Raw genomic sequence first — 14,287 nt, 5'->3', positions numbered from 1 at the left:
TTTAAGGAGAATCCATAACTCTCTTGCTCTCCTTAGCTCCTCACCTATCTGATCTACCCACCTCACTTGCTTTAAAGCATCAAAACGATTGCCTTCCTTGCCCCAATCAGACCTCTGCAGAAACTGTGCCTCATCCCCGAGCCCAAATTGCCTTTCCCATTTTTTCAACAAAACCCTTAAAAAACCAAATCAAATCCTTTGCACTTAATACCTAGCCTAAGATCAGTTGCAAATTTAGTCATCTCTAGCCCCATCGCTTGTCTTTGGCCAAGATTGACCTGGAGAGAGCCCTCTCCTACCCTCGTAGGGCTAGCTACGAGGCTGAGCGTGGTATGATGTGGACCTAGACCCTTGTCTTTTCAGCCTGAGACAAATCTAGGCTCTAACATAGTGGCGACCATACTCTGGAAGAAAATGGTTTGCTTGTTGATTTCATTGGTTTTCTAAGCTACAAACGGAGCCTGAAGTTATGCCAGGTAGCCTTCGAAACGCTTTTGCTTTGCATTAGTGCAAGTAGATAAATGCTGCTTTAGTTAATCTCTGGTCTAGCTTGTAATCGTGACACTTGATTTGTGAATCACCCCAGTACTTTTGAGAATTCTAATCTTTGGATGATAGGTTTAGAATTTGACAGGTTGATCAAGTTGTTTTTGTTCCCTTGATTTCTTAAAAATAACATGCTGGCTTCAAAGAGATATACAAGAGCTAATCCAGATCCAAATCCTCCTCCTTTCTACGAGAATCCTAATCTAATTTCAAGAATTGTTCACCAAGAGAGCTCTGTCACTCCCATGTTTAGATCTCGTTCATGTTCGTTAATTTTTTAGTATCTTGAAGAGCTTGATTTTGATGAAAAGTTTGAATTGTCATTATTTAAAACCAAGTCTGAAAACGCTCTTGAGTCTATCGTCCCAAATCTGGATTTTCTTGCTGCTCTAAACATTGAAAAATCTAATAAGTCTATTGAAAATTTCATTCTAAGACAACTCCAAACTGATATTGAGGCTGCAAATATAATTTATTTTCTACAAGCTGCATCTGCAACTCTTGGAACTATTTCAACCCCATCTAGCTCAAGGGTTCCAACAAAGCCGCCTTTCATTCCCACCCTTCCTCTGTAGCCTAACATTGCTGATCAAAAGTCTATTGTAAATTCACCTCCATCTACTCCTTCTACATCTATAATTGTTTCACCTCCACATACACCTCCTCATACATCTCATACATCAGCTACTCCCACTCCTCCATCATCCCCCAAACCAAATCCACCAAGACCAATGGCTGCTCGGTTTGCACCTCTCGTGCTGCCTCAAGTTTTGAATGACATGCCCGCAGATTATCAGAGAAAAATTCCTTTGTTTGATGGCACACCTCAGGGTATCACAGCTCAGTAACATGTGGACAAAATGAACGATTTCTTTGATCTTCATGAGATCGATGAAGAAAATGTGACCATGAGATTATTCGTGCAGACTTTCGGTGGTGAGGTAAGAAAATGGTTCAGAGCTTTGCTGGCCAAAAGTGTTCCTACATTAGAAGATCTTAAAAGACAATTTTTGGAACGCTGGGAAGTAAAGAAAGATCCGCTGCAAATCACTTCCGAATATACCAAGATCAAGCGAAATGCTGGTGAGTCTGTTCAAGACTATTGTATTAGATTCAATGCGGCTTATAATGCAATTCCAGATGACTTAAATCCAACTAGAAGATTAGATTTTCTTAAGTTCCCAGATGGCTTTGATCCGGACATGGCTTATCAGTTGAGGGAAAGGGATCCAGCTACCTTAGAAGAAATGTAGATCGGTAGTGTTGAGGCAAATTTGAATGACAAGCGATCTAGAATGAAAGCTGAAAAGAAAGTCTCAATAAAGGAGGAAGCTTCTACCTTAGATTAGGTGCTACACAAGCTAGAAAAGATGATTTAAAGGTCGACACTTGATAAGCCCAAATCGCAGATTCGGAATCCCAATTTTCGTGGCCAGCAGCAGCCACAATTCAGGATCAAACAGCGTGAGCAGCGAGCACAAGAAACAGCATCACAACTGTAGCAAGTAAAGACACCTCTTCAGCAGAATTTTGTTGGCCCCGAATTAGATGATGAAGACCATGTAATAGGAGAAGAAAATCACTTCTTTACTCCTGATGATATGCCCACATTTATCACTGAAGATGATGAGTATGTATAAAGTTTAGTGGTACAACATGATGCAGATTTCATCTTGTCGAATAACACAGCTCTTGAAGAGGAGTCGGATGAGTATCAAAGAGTGTATATGCATGCCTTGTCCGCCTAGCAGCATCAGCATTCATTAAGAAATAGAAATGTCCCCATCAATCCAATCCAAAAGGGAAAGGAGGATCCAACATCTAGGAATGAGTCACCGGTTGCACCAAATAAAGGCAAAGAAGTTGCTGATCCAATGCCTAATAAAACTCCATCAGCAAATGAATGAGTTAATCAGCCCATTGCACCAAAAGATAAAGCTGAGAAGAAAGTTCCAGCCAAAGTGGTAGAGAAGACTTCCACTTTTAGTTTAGAAAATGAAATTTCTAAATTGAAGGTATCAATTCCTTTGACAGAGCTAATGAGGAACAGTGATTATAGAGGGCAGGTTTCCAAAATTCTGAATTTTGATCCAATGTCCGACATGGTGAGTGTGGAAGATGATAAACCTGAACTGATTTTTGGACTAGCATTGAATGGTGAGTCTCCCGACAGTGATTTGCCTCCTTTTTATATTAGTTTGAGAGTGCATGAGTTTGCTTTGCATAATGCTATGTTCGATTCCGATGCCTCCCACAATCTTATGCCAAAAGCTATCATGGAGAAGTTGGGTTTGGACATTACCAGCAAGTACCATGATCTCTATTCGTTTGATTCCAGCAGGGTGAGATGTATTGGGCTTATTAAAGACTTGATGGTCAGTTTGGATCAGATTCCAGCTAAGAATATTTTGATGGATGTTGTTGTAGAAGACATTCCTCCCCGATTCGGTATGCTTCTTCCAAGGTCTTGGGGAGAAAAGATCAAAGGAACTATGCAGCCCGATTTCTCCTATGCAACAATTTCAGCATTTGGCCAAATGAGAAAATTGTATCATGAGCAGAAAATGAAATACATGATTACTAGCAAGGAGAAACCAATTAATCATCCAATTAATTATGTACATACAGATCTAGAGTCTTTTGTTTTGTATTCAGATAGTTTCAATGATATTGATAGTCAGTTAGTTGTAGCAGATGATATTCCAGAAATAGCAGAAAATTTTAGAGAAGTTTTGAAGAGAGAAGGACAAGAACATGGAAAGACCGTTCAACAAATAGAAAAAGATGATGGACAGCAAGCAGAAAAAACAGAGGGAAAAGAGTTTCAGCACTTAGAAGAAGAGGAAGATGGCCTATGGACCATGGATTTCGATGGCGCAGTAGGAAATGATGGTGTTGGAATTGGAATTTGGGTACGCAGTCCTTTTTCCACTCCAAACAAAGTGCCAAGTAACGTGCAGGTATGTTCTTACAAACTTGCTTTTGATTGCTCGAATAATGAAGCTGAGTATGAGGCTTTGATTGCTGGCATAAAGATCTTAAGAAAGCTGAATGCTAAGAGGATTGCTGTATATGGCGATTTCGAATTGGTGATTAAGCAAGTTAAAGGCGAATATCAAGCAAAGCATCCTCGGATGCGGGCATACCGGAATGCTGTTCTAGACATTTTGAAGCTTTTTTCAGATTACACTTTGACGTGTGTGCCTCGTATTCAAAACAGTATTGCTGATGCACTTGCTAAGGCAGCAAGTAATTTGAAGATTCCTATGAACTCAAGCAATAAATTTGAAATCCATGTGAAACACCGTCCGACTGTCCCAGACAATCAGAGATATTGGCAAGTTTTCCAAGATGATGAAGAGATCAATGATTTTCTGCAAAACAAAGGTAAATTCAAAGATACCTCAATTGATGTAGAGCATGATGATGGCAAAGACGATGTGCAGATCAATCAAATGGAAGTGTTGCAGCTCAAGGATAATGTGATTCCTAAAGGTTTGATACCTTTAGAAGAACTCTTTGATCATGATGACGTAGCCCGCAAACCAACATTGCAGCCAACGTAAAAGGGAGTTGAAGACATGAACATGGAACAGCCGAGCATCCGAAGATGGTTAAGCTATCCAAAGCATTGCCACCGAAGGTAAAGGCCAAATATATCAGTTTGTTTTCATATTTTGCCGATGTGTTTGCTTGGGACTATTCTGATTTGAAGACATATGATACAAATATAATTCAGCACACTATTCCTATTAAGCCTAATAAAAAACCCTTCAGACAGAAGTTAAGAAGGCTTAATCTAAAATTGCTGCCATCAATTGATAAGGAAGTTAACAGGTTGTACAAATCAGGAATCATTGTTCCCATTCATTTTTTTGATTAGATTTCTAATTTGGTGCCTGTGCGAAAGAAGACCGGTGAGATTCGTTTATGCATTGATTTTCGAAATCTCAACAAAGTTTCATTGAAAGATAATTATTTGCCGCCCAAAATGGATCACATACTTCAGCGAGTAGTTGGAGCATCTCACATGCCACTACTCGATGGTTATTCTGGATATAACCAAATTTTAGTCCATGAAGATGACCGAGACAAAATAGCATTCACCACTTCGTTGGGAACATTTCATTATGCAAAAATTCCTTTCGGTTTGAAGAACGCGGGTGCCACCTTTCAGTGGGCAATGGACTTGGCTTTCACAAATGAGAAGGATGTCTTCTTGGTTGTGTACCTTGATGATTTGACCATGTTTTCCAAATCAGATAAAGAACACTTGCATCATTTGAAAATTGTCTTTGAAAAGTGCAGAAAATACGGTGTGTCGCTGAATCCTAAGAAGAGTTTGTTAGACATGGATGAAGGCAAACTACTTGGGCACATTATCTCAAAAGATGGTGTCCGTATTGATCCAGCACGTGTGGAAGCGATTCAGCGAATTGATCTGCCCCGGAATAAGAAGGAGATATAATCGTTTAATGGTAAGATGAATTTTCTGCGCCGCTTTGTTCCTAACCTTGCTAAACATCTAAGGGAGATTACAAACATGCTTAAGAAGGACAGCCAAGTGTCACGGACAGAAGAGGCTGTAAAATCTTTCAATTTAGTAAAATTGGCTCTTTCCTCGGCTTCGGTTCTATTCAGCCCGGATTATACTCAGGATTTTATATTGTTTTCATTTTCTTCGGAGCATACTATGGTAGCTGTGTTAATGAGAAAAAAGATGAGCATGAAAGACCCATTTCTTTTTTCAGCCAGACTATACGAGATGCTACTTTGAAATAAAATATTATTGAGAAGAAAGCCCTTGCACTTGTAAAAGCACTGAAAGATTTCCTTGTGTACATTCTGCATTCTCATATTTTAGCTTATGTTCCTAATGCTGCTGTCAAAGATGTTTTGGTTCAGACCGATCCTGAAGGAAGACGTGGCAAGTGGATAGCAGCTTTGCTGGAGTATGATGTGGAGATAAGGCCCACAAAGCTTGTTAAAGGTCAGGGATTGGCGAAGTTGATGGCTGAATCAAATCTGCACATCTTAGACATAAATCTGATCGCTGCTATGTCCGATGAAAATGAGGAGAGTTCGTCACTTCAGGTATCATAAATGTTTATTCTTTCGCCATGGTATTTAGATATTATATATGTCCTTCAGAATTTGTCCGCACCACCTGGTATGGCTAGAAACAAAGCGAGAACTCTTAAGTTGAAGGCCGCTAAGTTTTGTATTTTGAATTCTGCACTTTATTGGAAAGATCCTGGTGGTGTTTTGTTAAATTGTTTGGTGGAAGAAGAAGCGAAGCAGGTCATGGAGGATTTCCATAAAGGAGATTGTGGCGGTCACCTTTTTTGGAAAACAACGACAAATAAAATTCTAAGGGCTGGATACTATTGGCCGACATTGTTTGCTGATGTGTTCAAGACTGTCAAGAGCTGTCATAACTGCCAGATTTTTGAAGGAAAATAGAAATTACAGCCTTTGCTGCTTAAGCCCATTGAGGTGAATGCCCCTTTTCAGCAGTGGGGGTTGGATTTCATTGGTGAAATTCATCCTTCTTCTTCAGGTCAGCATAGATGGATCCTCACCGCGACATATTACTTCACGAAGTGGATTGAAGAAATTCCCACTAGCCAAGCTATGGATGCGGTAATAATTTCATTCTTAGAAAATAATATTTTGTCTCGTTTTGGTTGCCCAAATAAGTTAATTACTGATAACACAACAACTTTCAAGTCAAAAAGGATGGTTGAGTTTTGTAGTAAATATCATATTACTTTGGGGCACTCAACCACCTATCATCCATAAGGCAATGGATTGGTGGAGTCTTCAAATAAATCTTTGGTCAACATCATTAAGAAGATGCTGGAAATCAACAAGAAGAGTTGGCATAAGAAGCTAGTCCATGCACTTTGGGCAGATCGTGTGAGTCAAAATAAATCCATTGGTATGTCCCCCTTTGAGTTAGTTTATGGAGTTGAAACAATGTTCCCTACCTCTCTTGCAACTCTGGTAGTCAAATTTCTCCAAGAGGCGGGTAGTGAAGAGGATCCAATGCAGAGAAGACTAAATCAAATGATCCACTTGCAGCAGACACAGGAAGATGTTTTTCAGAACACATTCAAGTTGCAAGAGCAAATTAAAAAGATCTATGATAGAAAAGCAAAGGCGGACACATTTCTGTTGGATGATGTGGTGTTAAAGTGGGATGCAAGGAATGAGGAAAAGGGCAAGCACGGTAAGTTTGACAGTCTCTGGAAAGGTCCTTTTAAGATTGCAGCGTATTGGGGTTAGAATGCCTTTCTTTTGAAGGAGATGAACGGAGAATATTTTCTAGGAGGGCCGGTCAACGGTCGACTGCTCAAGTGGTACCTTTTCTAAGTTATTTCTTTAGTCATCATTGTCATTGTAAATACCATTTTATTTCAGTTTCACTGCAAGTGTGTGCTATAATATTTTCTTCAATCTGGGGCCTAACGTGAAGGCTATAATTCTGAAGAAAGGTTTCAGTTTTGAGTTCAGTTTGTCGAGTCAGTTTTTCAGTCATTTTAGTGTTATCATCGAGTTGTTTTCAAGTCAAGTTTTAGTCAAATAAATTGAGTTAGAAGTCTTGTATTGTTTGTCAGAATAATGACTCCATAGCCCAATGGACGAAGGCACTGTCTAGCTCTTCCAGAGATCTGCCATTCTTGGCACCTCCAAGGAGCTACCATCCCCATTGGAGCCAATGTTAGAGTCGGTCTGGTCATCCCTCCGTCAGAGATCAAAACTCTTTTTGCATTTCATGTTTAGGTGTCCCATCGCTTTCGATCACTTGCATTTCACTAGGGGCATGCCATTGTCTGACAGAAGGGTTTGGTGTTCTTGTCTCCCTCATGCTTGTACCTGCCCGGGCTAGTCAAAATTTCTCTATGTTCATCAAAGTTCATTTCAGTCATTCATAGTGATTATGCTATTTTGGTCAAAAAGAGGTATTTTTAAGAGTCTAGGTCTAGTGGTTGTTCTTCAAACATGTCGAATAATGCCCGCAGGCCATGAGGATGGTTTTCGAAAAGGTTCCTAGTTTAAAAGCTCATCATCAAACACATTTGAGGACATTTCTTGTTCAGAACTCTGTTTTGAGTAAGAAATTGTTGAATTTATTTTTTGTAATAATCATGTATTTTTTCGCCATGGAGTTTTCAAAGCAGGCTCTGGTTTTCCTTTGCCAAACATCAACGCCAACATCCCTGTAAAAAACAACCAAGTTCATGAGCTCAAAACTTAGAAAATCAATGAGACAGCCAAAAGACAAAGTGCCATAGTCAAAAACATTATGAAGTGGGTTTTTGAAGAAGCAAAAATTTAACCCATGACTCCCAATGTCTTTATAATAGATTTTCACAAGCAAACAAAGTCATTTTGCAACTCAAGGTTATAGAGAAGCATTGAAAAGTCATTGTGAGATGCTAGTGCGTGTTTGGAATGAGATTGGAGGCATTTTCCAGAGCGCGGAGCACACACAGAGGGGCGCAGCGCACATACAGAGTGCGGCGCACAGAGCACTACCCCACAGTGTTAAATTAACACGGGCACGGCGCACTGGGTTTGCTGCACGACGCACACCCACCAAGGCCCAAATTTGTGTGAAATTTGCATCAAATCACTTTGAAACCCTTCAAATCGACAGGTAGGGTCTACATCTTGATGGCTCATGTGTTTTTATGAATGTGATGATGGTTCATGGCTATGTATAATTGTAATAAAAAATGCCTAAATCCTACCCATTGAAAGCATCAAAGCCATTGCTCTAGGGTTGAAATCTTGTTGTGTTGATGCCAAGGCTCCTCTTTCACCTCTCATTTTTTCACTCCTTTCCATTGTTCCCTTCCCCCCTATCCCATTTTTCCCTATTTTCCCTACCCTAAAACATTACTAAACCCATATTCCCTATCCCTCCACTCATTGGTCAATGTAAATCCCAAAAACCTACCCTATAAAATCCCCAAACCCTCCTACATATCTTTGAACAAAATTTCCCCCCATAACCCCTATTCCCATCATATTATTCCCCTTCCTAACGCTCCCTTCTTACATTGTACCCATTGGTGGTAGATATCACAACAACACTCAGTTTCACTACCATCATCAAAGGATAACAAATTTTTGGGCACAACACAGGTTTTTTCTCCCTGTGCGCCGCGCCACTGGCGCGACGCTTAGGATTGGGAGCTCCAAATCACAAATGGTTTGAATTTTTGGATTTAGCATGGAAAATCATGACTTTTGGTACTTTAACAAGAAATTTGGGCAAGTTCTGAGTCCTCAAGAGGTCAAAAACACCCTAAAAATGACCTCTCTACCCCTAATTTCACACACAGAACGCAGTCTTGGGAGATTGAGGTTTTGGAGGGGAAAATGGGCAGAAAATTCCGAAATTCTACTTGGGTTGGAAAGTAGATAGGTAGGGCTTTCTAACAAGCACACTTGGGCTCAATTTGGACTTCATAAAGTGCCTCAAAATTAGCAGCAAAGTAGCGCGACGCATACAGAAATTGGCGCGGCGCACAAAGGTTTTTTGCCTAATTTTTCATCTTCTAGCTCTGAAATTCGGCCAGTTTGACTATTTTTGCTTTTTGATGTAATTTTTGACTTATCTTGATGTAATTGAGTGAACATTATGTAATTTTTACACTTAGTTACTTGTTCTAGTCACCAAAGAGTGAAAATTTAATGAATGAATCAGTTTCCTACCTTATAGAGGCAAGTTGTTTTGATTGCCTAGATTTTATTGCTTTGTTTAGAATTGGTTGAAACAGCTCCTAGAAGGAATAGCTCGACCCCTAGAGGCAAGGGAGGAGGTTGGATTGCCTATATTATGTAATTTCTAAGTCATTTTCAAGGTTGGACTCTTGGAAAAATCTTGGAACTCTATTGTACATTGTATCTCTGTATTTTTGGCAAAGGAAAAACCAGGGTTTTGCAGCACTATTTGGGATCCATTTGGCTTTACGTTTTGATGGTGTGCCTCTCTGAGTAATTATAATTTTATCTAGTGTTTTGTGTATCATCTGCATGCTTCTTCTTCTGAATTTGAAACAAATGAGTGATTAAGGTGGAATCCATAACTGTTATGCTCTGCCTTTGAATTTGTTTAAATTTTCATGTTTTCTTCAGTTTAAGGAGAATCCATAACTCTATTTCTCTCCTTAGCTCCTCACCTATCTGATCTACCCACCTCACTTTCTTTAAAGCATCAAAACGATTGCCTTCCTTGCCCCAATCAGAGCTCTGCAGAAACTGTGCCTCATCCCCAAGCCCAAATTGCCTTTCCCATTTTTCAACAAAACCCTTAAAAAACCAAATCAAATCCTTTGCACTTAATACCTAGCCTAATATCAGTTGCAAATTTAGTCAGCTCGAGCCCCATTGCTTGTCTTTTGTCGAGGTTGACCTGGAGAGAGCCCTCTCCTACCCTCATAGGGCTAGCTACGAGGTTGCGCGTGGTATGATGTGGACCTAGACCCTTGTCTTTTCAGCCTAAGACAAATCTAGGCTCTAACAAATATAAATCTCCTTAGTGTAATCTGGGCTGATTAGAGTGGGAGCTTCCATGATAGCTTGTTTGATGGCTTCAAAAGAGCTTCTTGCAGCATCTATCCATTTTATTTTTGATCATTTCTTCAGCACAGAAGTGATGTGCTTCACTAGCTCTGAAATGTTTGGAATGAACCTCCTTACAAAATTGATCTTACCCCGGAAGGATTAAATGTCTCTTTTTGACCTTAGGATGGACAATGTCTGAATTGCTTGAACTCTTGCTAGATCAATCTTCACACCTTCAGCAGAAACAATATGTCCCAGAAGTTTGCCTTCTTCTAGAGCAAACTATGACTTCTTTTGGTTCACAGAAATTCCGAACTATCTGCACTTTAGAAACACCTTCTTCAAATGTTGCAAATGGTCCTTGTGAGTGCTGGAAAAGACTATTATGTCATCAAGGTAAATAATGACAAACTTGTCCTTCTCTTCCACAAAAGCTATGTCCATGGCCCTCTAAAAAGTAGCCCCAACATTCATCAGTCCGAAAGGCATCTTGGAGTACATGAAAGTGCCCCAAAGAGTAGTGAAGGTGGTCTTTTCCTGATCTTCTGGATGTATAGCAATCTGATTGTAACCTGAAAATCCATCTAGGAAAGACACAACTCTAGCCCTTGAAACTTTTTGCAACAAGTGTTCCATCTTAGGTAGGGGGTAGTTATCTTTTTTAGAGCATTTGTTCAGATTCCTGAAGTCAACAAAAAGCTTGATTTCTCCATTCTTCTCTCTTACTACCACAATGTTATCTATCCACTTTGAATACCTTAGGGGAACTATGATCTTGGCATCCAAAAACTTCTTGATTTCTTTCTCAATCAAAGGCAATAAGAGAGGGCTAATAAGTCTTAATTTCTACTTAAATGAGATGGTGTTCTTTTCCAGTGGAATCTTATGTTGAATGATGTTTGTGTCATGGGTTTTAAGATCACTGTATTCCCAAGAAAAAATATCAGCAAATTGCTTCATGAGGGTGAAATACTTGGAATTCTGGGCAGAAGACAAGTGAGTCGACAAATTTATGTACTTTGGATGAGCTGGGCTCCCTATATTATGTTTACGAATAGCAGACTCATTTTCTTTTTTGGCAGGCTTATAAGGTACATCGTTATGATCAAACAGCTTCTCTAGAGGCACCAATCCTTTGGGTATATGGTTACTAGGCAGTTGGACAATGCTTTCCTGGCCAATCTCGTCCTTTAGCTTGGACTAGTTGCATTCTTCAATGGTTTCATTTTCTTGGTCGATATGCATTTCAAAAAATTCGTCAATGACCTGTAAAAACCTATTAATTTCATCATCGTCTTAAAAAACTTTCCAGTATTTGACATTGTCAGGTAGCTATGGTCTATATTTCACCCGAACTTCATAAGTCAATTTAGGAGGCAAAGGAGGAATAAACATGCTAGCAGACACAACAAGGGAATCAGCAAGTTGGTTCTTCATTCTCGGGATGTAAGAAATGCTGAAAATATTAAAAGAGTCCTTGAGCTTCCATACCTCATCTCTGTATGCTTTCAGCCTTGGATGCTTTTCTTGGAAAGTTTTGTTGACCTACTGAATGATGAGGTCTGCATCTCCAAACACTTTCAGACCTTTGATGCCCATTTCTTTAGCAGCGTTTAAGCCCAATATCAAGGCTTCATACTCTACTATGTTATTTGTGACCTGAAAAGTTAATTTGAAAGATAAATGAATGCATTCCTGTGTGCGGGACATAAGTACTACACCTGCCCCTGTAGCTTCCTTAGAGAAATCTCCATCAAAGAACATGTCCCAAATTTGCGGGCCTTCTTCCTCTATAATTTGGAAAATTGGTTTCTTAAGCTACGTGTAGGCCAACTAAGATTCTTCAATCTGAAGAATACAAGCTCCGAAATCAATGTCGATAGTATAGATGGGACAATTAGTGGGATTCCTTTCATCATTGATGATATAAGCCAACTGAGATTCTCTATATAATCTCCTGCTCTCACCTTCAAAAACTAGGACAGTAGTGTAGGATAGATCATTTTGTAATGTTCCACCTAATCTCTTGATCCAACCTCTGGAAAGAAACGTGCTAAACTTGGGGGGTACATTTGCTACCATAATATCCATCATCATGCTATTCATGGGTAGCTGAGACAAAGTGTGTTGGCATTATGATACAAGTGTTTTCCTTGATGGCAACTCACTCAGAGGTATGGTATAGGTGGCAACTCAATCAGATGACAGATCATAGTATAGGAGGTTAAGAGAGAGGTATACACATGTTAACCTTGATGAAAGTTTGTATACATGTGGATGAGCAGAACAGAAGACGCGTATATGTACACACGTAGGTTCACAAAAGGAAAGGCGCGTACATGTCGTAAAACTAAGTTTTGGTCCATGGTATTTGGTCCATGGTATTTTGGTATTGGTCCATGGTATTTTGTCTGAAGTGTTGACCTCAGGTATTGGGTCCAAGGTATTGGTTCTACATGGTTTTGGACCATGGTATTGAGAGAAGCCTAAATCTATACAAGGAGAAGATCATTAGGCCAAGGAACAAGTGTGCAAGTGATGAATATCTGATGAAGTGTGAGATCTAGTATGCTGGTTATGGGTTTGTGATGTTGTATGCACCTATGTTGTTGATGATGGATGATGGATCGGGATCATAAGGCTTGGAATGTATTATCATTATGTGGTTTGATCATGGTGTTCATGTGTGCTCCTTATGTGTGATGATCTGTTCTGTTTTACTGCACCTGTTTACTGTTAATATGGTTAATAATGTTCTGATGCACTCATTGAAGATCAACTAATTGAATCATAAGTTTACTGGATATACGCTATTTGCATTAAACACATTTGTGCATATACGTGAGTATCCTTAACGGAAGTAGCGTATATGAATCTGAATATGGAAATGAAAAATTTATATTGATTAGATAATAATGATTCACCCCCCCCCCCCTCTCAGTATTATTTCCTACAATTGGTTTCAGAGTAGGTCCTTTGGTAGAAGCTTGATCGCTTAAAGGAGATCCGTAGAACAATGGGAAAGAAAGTGCGTCAGAAGAGGAAGACAGCTCAAAGGAACAGTGATAGCCTGCCATTAGGTGAAAGTAAGTATTCAGATTCTAAATCACCTCAGATTAACGATGAACAAGGAAATGGAGCATCAGATAAAATCATAGATCAACAAGATCTACTTAGCAAAAGGGAGAGTGCCCTCAAAGAAGAAGTTATCAGCTTAAAAGCTCAGCTAGAATGTGCCTCCAGAATTCATCAAATGCTGCAGGAGCTGAATGAAGAACAAGAAAAGGAGATTCTCAAACTAAGGCAACAAATGGAAGAAGGAAGAAAGTCTGAGGAAATTTTGAAGAAGCAATGTCTGGAAAAGGAAGAACAACATCAGGTTGAGGTAAATATCTTGAAAGGTAAATTAGAAGAAAAGGATAAACTATTACGATTTCAAGACAGTACTAAGATTTTGGATGATATTCTTAGTAGTCAAAGGTTGCCTGCTATCAAAACTGGTCTTGGTTTTTATGAATCTGTTGAAGGTGAGGCAAGGAACTCTAATGAGAAATCTGAAATGCTCAACAAGGAGATGAGAAGACAACCCCATCAACAACCAAGGAAAGAAATTCCTCAAAGAATATCTTTTGCTCCTAACTGTGGAAGTGATAGATGATTATTTCCTCCGATGAATAATGTTGAATGTTATGTATGTCATAATCTTGGACATGTTGCAGCCAGATGCAGAAGTAGAATGGTTCAAGACCATCACTCAGAAAGATCATCACGTTCCAGATATTTTAAGGGATATTGTTTTGCTTGCAATATGTTTGGTCACAAAGCCATTGACTGCTATAGGAGGAATATGAGACATGTAAGATGTTATGCATGTAACAAGCTTGGACATATAGCAAAGGAATGCAGGAGAAGATTTTGGACACCATACCAGAAGGAGAAAATGTCATCACAGTTGAAGATATGGAAGAAAAAGGAAGTACAGCTAGAAAGATGTGGCATAGCAGAATATACAGACATCACAGACTTTGAGGAAGTGGAAAGTGTGGAACATCCGTGTTCTAAATCTCATACGCATGTTTCATGAAGATAAGTTGCATATATACGCGAGTTAGACGCTGCACAGTCACGTATATGGATCTCTGAAGAAAAATAGCAGGATAGA

This window comes from Pinus tabuliformis, chromosome Q, assembly GCF_031772625.1.
Source record: "Pinus tabuliformis cultivar Carrire ecotype Pingquan chromosome Q, CPIR1, whole genome shotgun sequence".
Taxonomy (NCBI): Eukaryota; Viridiplantae; Streptophyta; class Pinopsida; order Pinales; family Pinaceae; genus Pinus; species Pinus tabuliformis.
This window is presented reverse-complemented; position numbering follows the sequence as displayed.